The sequence below is a fragment of the Dreissena polymorpha genome, chromosome 7 (genome assembly GCF_020536995.1).
Source record: "Dreissena polymorpha isolate Duluth1 chromosome 7, UMN_Dpol_1.0, whole genome shotgun sequence".
Lineage (NCBI taxonomy): Eukaryota > Metazoa > Mollusca > Bivalvia > Myida > Dreissenidae > Dreissena > Dreissena polymorpha.
The window spans coordinates 110,352,499-110,359,078 of record NC_068361.1 but is presented as its reverse complement, the minus strand read 5'-3'; the positions used below and the strand labels follow the sequence as shown (position 1 = coordinate 110,359,078).

At 33.3% G+C, this 6,580-nt stretch overlaps 1 long non-coding RNA gene across 1 annotated transcript; it reads left to right on the top strand.

Annotated features, from left to right (window-relative positions):
- Positions 1 to 1,006: 1,006 nt before the first annotated feature.
- Positions 1,007 to 3,062, top strand: LOC127837357 (uncharacterized). Its single transcript, XR_008029250.1, has 3 exons — positions 1,007 to 1,548; positions 2,102 to 2,212; positions 2,830 to 3,062. It is a non-coding gene; the product is annotated as an uncharacterized LOC127837357 (long non-coding RNA).
- Positions 3,063 to 6,580: the final 3,518 nt, after the last annotated feature.

The following is a 6,580-nucleotide window of genomic DNA, read 5'->3' as shown; positions in this document are numbered from 1 at the left end:
AATGCAACACATTTTATTCAAAGTAAATCAGAGTTCAACAATTTACACAACATATGAATAAAACATAAAACAATGTGCCTAGTTTGGGCAGAAATAGTAGTAGTTATAGTAGTAGTAGTAGTGGTAGAAGTAGTAATGCTGAGGCTGGCAGTAGAATATGTTGTAGGAGTAGAAGTAAAAGTGGTTGTTGTATAAGTTGTACAAGCAGTTAAACTACTGATAATTATACTATTGGTGCAAATTAAAGTGACAGTAGCAGTAGTAGCAGTTATTATTGTGTTGTTTTAGCATTTACAGGAATAGTAGCAGTAATGGTAGCAATAGTAGAATAAATAATAATAACAATACTAGTAGCAGCAGTAGTAGTAGTAGTTAAGGAAGTAGCATTAGCAGCAGCAGCAGTAGTAGTAGTAGAAGTAGTAGTAGTAGAAGTAGTAGTAGTAGAAGTAGCAGCAGCAGCAGTAGTAGCAGTAGCAGCAGCATCAGTAGGTAGTAGTAGCAGTAGTAGTAGCAATAGTAGTTGAAGTACTAGTAGTAGTAGTAGTAGTAGTAGTAGTAGTGTAGTAGTAGTAGTAGTAGTAGTAGTAGTAGTAGTAGTAGTAGTAGTAGTAGTAGTAGTAGTAGTAGTAGTAGTGGTAGTAGTAGTAGGAGTAGTAGTAGTAACAGCAGCAGCAGCAGCAGCAGCAGTAGTAGTAGTAGTAGTCGCTGCAGCAGGAGTTGTAGTATAGCAGCAGCAGCAGCAGTAGCAGTAGTAGTAGTAGCAGCAGCAGCAGCAGCAGGAGTAGTAGCAGCAGCAGCAGTAGCAGCAGCAGTAGTAGTAGTAGTAGTTAAAGCAGTAGTAGTAGTTGAAGCAGTAGTAGTAGTAGTAGTAGCAGTAGTAGCAACAGTTTTAGTAGAAGTAATAGTAGTAGTAGTAGAAGTAGTAGTAGTAGTAGTAGTAGAAGTATAAGTAGAAGTAGCAGTAGTAGTAGAAGTAGTAGTAGTAGTAGTAGTAGTAGTAGTAGTAGTAGTAGTTGTTGTTGTTGTGGCTGTTGTAATAGTAGTAGTAGTTTTGCAGAAGTAGTAGTAGTAGTAGTAGTAGTACTAGTAGTAGAAGTAATAGTAGTAACTTTCAAAGCAATGTCTACAAGTTTAAATTCCTTAACCCTGTTCAAGGTGTATACACACTCAATATTTAACTACAGTCCAGGTTTGCAATTAACAAACTATCTGATAAACCTGTGTGTGAGTCAGATATGTCTGCTGCTAATCTATTGGTTATAAAATATCACAGCCTTTTCTGATTGGCTGAGTTCAAATACAGAAAGTTTACCTGTTAGATTGAAATTCTGGAGCAGGCGTATTGTAAAATATGCAGGTTAAACTTGTTGTTAAAATGAAGTTAATGTAATGTTCACAAACAGTAGAGTTAATGAGTTTTTCCATTAACAAGAATTTCTTAAAATAATAATGTATGAATATCATTTGGAAAGTGACATGAAATGTTGTTAAAAAGTGATGCATACAAGTGTTTCAGAAGTCTGTCTAGGAATAGAACAACAACTGAAGGTTTGTGCTTTTCATTATTTCTAAATATTCCTTTAGATTTATTCTTCTTATGTCATCATTGTAGACCTTTTTTATGTGACATTTTAGGTAAAAGTATGGCAAATATAGAAGTTTAAAAGCAGCTGTCACACACATTTTCACTAAGTGCAGTTTGCAGCTTGATAAAGGAAGTCCTATGTGGAGATTTTAATAAGCTTGAATGTAGTATCGGAAGTTTATAATGCATGGCTAGGGAACTGAGGCTAAGGGAGTGTGTGTGCATGATGAGAACTCAATGCTCATTAATGCTGTTAATGTTTATAAATAAATTAATTAAACCAATAGCATTGTTTTTTAGGTTTCACTGTGCATTTTCATACCAATAGAATTACACATCATTCTAATTATAGCAATAATAAATTTGTACTAATCATACCTACAAATTTTGTTATGCTATGCTTTGTGATGTATTAACTTCATTGTAAGTTATTATTTAAAGACCATTTTACTAAATATTTAAAACAATACTTGAATTATTTTCTATATACATTTTCATTATGTGCTTTAACTGTAGCTGACCAGTTGATGAAAGATACTGCAGAGTTTGGCAGGGAAATAACCCAAGACAGCAAAGCGGCTCTTTTGGCGCATTTACTAAGAGGACTAACATGGCCACAAATTCATGGTAAATATTGTTATGCCCCGGGCTCATATAAGTAGTTTAGTGTTTACCACCTGAAAGTATTTTGTCTTTTTGGTATCCAATATTTTGGTCTAGTTTCAATTACAGGTTATTTTTATATGAATTAGCAAATTAGCATAACTTTCATATAGCAATATCTGAATATAAAATTCCTATATACATGTATGTTTGAGTTTCCAGATACATGCTAGAGTACCCCGTTTTGGGGCATTTAACAATATAAATTTCAAAATAAAAGAGAGTCATATAAAAATATAAGTTAAATCACCAATTTATTCACTTGAAAGTCTCAGTTTTCCTGTGTGGTTGCCTGTTTGCAAGTAGATTAAAGCCCGCTTGCAAACTTTAAGAGAATAAATTTCAGTAAATGGAAAAGAAATAATTGCTAACTACTTAGGATCGTAAATGTTCGCTCAAATACAAAAAAGCCACATGTACCGAATTGAGCAGTGATATGAAATATCTAAAATAGATTAAAATATGAATGAGCATTGAAGTATAGATATTCAATCATATGATTGCTGCACATTTACTTTTACAGATGAATGTAAAAAACTTATGACTTTCTTGTAATATTGTTTGCTTTGTTTTTCTTTCAGAGATCATGCAGGAGCCGTACAGTATAACAGCAGTACAAGTTCTATAAAAGATCCACGACCTACTGAAGCCCAGCTAATTAACAAAAAAGTTTTTAAAAACTGTAATTTTATCCCACCTGGGTACTTATAATTTACTAAGCTGCCTACACAAGTTTTAGACTTGCAATTATATTTTAAACTGTCACTTGGAAAGTAATACATGTACATGCATTATGCAAAGTATTTAAATGAAATTGAGCACCTAAATTGCATTAAAGTGAAAGTAGCTGAGAAAAATAGTATCCTTGTGCTCATGGGCAGCTACATATATTGTGACAAACATGAATTAGCTAAAATAACTTAAATTTTTCATTTTGTTTCTTGTATATCGTTTGTACAGGGTTCGTGAATTGTTACTGTATATTACTTGACTTGCTTGTATTTTGTTACTTTGAATACATGTTGTGAAGGTTGCATTATACTTTTTAACTTTTAAAGTAGCGCCTGTTCTGTTATGTAAGGGCCTGATTTATGTATATGGACATAGAGGCTTTGTAAGCATGTATTAAACAACACTTGTTTGATCTGAATAATTTGTTAAATAAATGTAACACAATTTGTAATCTGATGTTATATTTTGATGAATTGTGAACAAAATAATACATCGAAGAAACTAAGGCATTATGTTGATTTTTTGTTTTGTTTTAATCTAACCTTAAATTATGATTTATTTAAGCTGTGAGTATTGTATTCATTTAATACATGAATATTGTTTTTAGACCAGAAATTTCTTTTTCTATTCAGTGACCATGGTAAACGCTGGACAATTTTCCATGTTATACCAGGCATCCATGGAACATTAAACAAGGAAAAACCCTGGAACATTTTCCAGGGTTTTCCAGCCAGCATGGAAAAAATACCGTCCGAATACTCCATGTAATCTGGAAAACCCTGGAAAAAAATCCATGGTTTTCCATGGTTTTCCAGATTACATGGAGTATTCGGACGGTATTTATTCCATGCTGGCTGGAAAACCCTGGAAATTGTTCCATGGTAATTATTCCAGGGAGCCTGGAAAACCATGGAAACTATTCCAGGCTATTTCCACATACCATGGACAATTTTCCACCCTTTTTTTTAAATATTGACGCTGGAAAAGGCTGGAAACTTAGTCCGAATACTCCAGCCTCATATTTTCCATGGATTTCCATGGAAAACCCTGGACAAAGTACACCCGGGCTTTCTCGAGTCCCCGGATGAAAACCTGCTTTAACTTTGTGTAACTTAGTCATAAATAATACAGAAAAAATGCCTCCGAAATAAGGTGTTGAAGCTTAATCCAAAACAAACAAATCTAAACTTTAATAATGGTAGGTCAACGGCTCGCAATTCGGACGTAAACAATAATATTATCAAGCTCGCAATTCGGATGTTAACAATAATATTATCATCGATTTGAATCAAGTTGAAATGTTATAACAGGTTACATTCATTTAACAGATAATGTTATAGCCTGTGTGAAGGCAAACAAGATAGTGATAACTCTGATTTTTTTATTTTTTTTGTTTCAACAAGTTTTTGAGACTATTACAAGTTTAATGCAAGTATAGTTATTGAGCTAGTGTGATTTAGACATATTTTCTTCACTTCTTGGTATATTTCAAAATTTGGGACCCATTCGTTTTCAAGGTGGACTCATTAAGTTTGGCCTGGGACTCATTGGTCTAAAATCTGCGAGTTCAGGGACCCATAGATAGTAAATTTTAGATTATTCCCTGTTATTCTACTAGTATTTCATTTAACTGTACCTCAAAAAATGAAATCCTAATTTTGAAAAGTTTTTCTATTAAAAAAATACAAAGATTCTCAAATACATACCTAGCTAAAAGATATTTTTGACCCTCTGGTCGACCACTGAATGCATATATTTTCTGACTCTATTCATGGCGTAATAATTGAATATAATTACTATTTCTATGTTCAAAAGCAAAATATGGCCTTTCTTAACGATAAATGTGTTTCAGAATTTCATACAAATGTAAATACAAACGTTCGCCATTTTAAGGAAGAACATGTATAGAAAGAATTTTGGACACGTGGACCGCGATGTGCCTGCATTGGGCACTTTTCATATTCATAATTAAGGACCAATCAACAAGTAAGCCTAAATTCCACTCCCGGAGCCATTATGAGACAGTATATAGCTCGTGAGCGGAGTTGACTTAATTTTTTTTTGGCACAGTATTACGAATTACCAGACTGGATTTCCTGTTAAGACTTGTACGTCATGTGTATTAAATAACAGCGTATATGGGGATTATCATACCTCCAAGGGAATCCAACAGTTTGTAAAATAGACGTACAACTGAAATTTGCGGGCTTAATTTACGACCGGGCATCCATTAACGGAAGCCCTGACCAACTGTATAAAAATTCAATTGATTGATACAAACATACCAAAATTAATTTCAAATATTTACAGAAAGACTAATATAACAGTCTTTTTATAAATACTAGATTTCAGGCAGCTTATCCACAAATGGCACATTCCGCGCCGCAAAATTCAATGATTATTATACTGTGCCAGTTACGTCATTGACATTGTGAAAATGAAAGTAGCGTATTTTGATCTTTTGGCAACTTGTTAACACTTTCTTTCGGCATGGCAGGAATTAAGGCATTGGATTACTATTTTCGAAAAACCTAACTCGACCGACGTTCAACTTCACAAGTTTGCACATTCAAGCCGACGAGTGGATTTTTCAAGGCCTGCATTACAAATATTTAATAATGGTTTTATTCTATATTATTTTCTTTAATCTATTAAACAAATTCTTTGTCACAATATAATAACAAATCCAGATTCAGTTCTTTACTTACATATTATAAATAAACATTCAACTAATTATGAAATTCATGACACATGACCAGTGACGGACTTTCTGGAAACAAATTTGTTTAAGCTGCCTTTTCTAGATTCTATTGGGACAACAATGAAGAAGTGGTTGCAGTTTTTCAGTAAAATAATAGGCATCAAATATCCTGGATTGCGTTTTCGTCATGGATGGATCTACATAATAGATGAGTTTTACATTCCCAATTTTAGCGATACAATGACACAATAATTTATCAATGAATCTAAAACGAGGCTCGCGATGTGCAATTCTATAATGGTAACTACCATCTACATATATGTAGCAGTCATTTTGAGTTTATCATCGATAAATAATCAATAAATTTACTTATTGATAAACACAATTGATTTATAATAAAAACATTATTATGAGTGTCATTATATCAGTAAAGTGTCGCTTATGAGAGACAATTCAATTTAGATAAGTGTTATTTCAGTCTGACTGACAGTGGACGTATTGCTCACCAACCGTGTCTTATAAATTCCGCAAACTTATATACTGATTAACTGATGAAAACATTATGTAGCAATTTGAAAAAACACCTCTTCAATATGTGTTTGTACCACACATAGTTCGATAGACAATGCCATCAATGTGATGCTTAAAGTTATGCTTATTGCCAAAACATTCTAGACTCATGGGTACCAAAGTTCCCTATTTATTGCCTTTGTTGGGTAACTATTTCAACTTTAATGAAATAAGCCATGACGGATTAACTTTGACAATCATACAATTAAGTGAAAATGGCTATGTGCAATCAGGATAAAACCAGAACAGCTTGCCAGTAACTTGCAGTCTGTTCAGGTTTTATGCTGTTTGCTGCTCATCAGTATCTAAGGGTTGGAAATGAAGCCTTA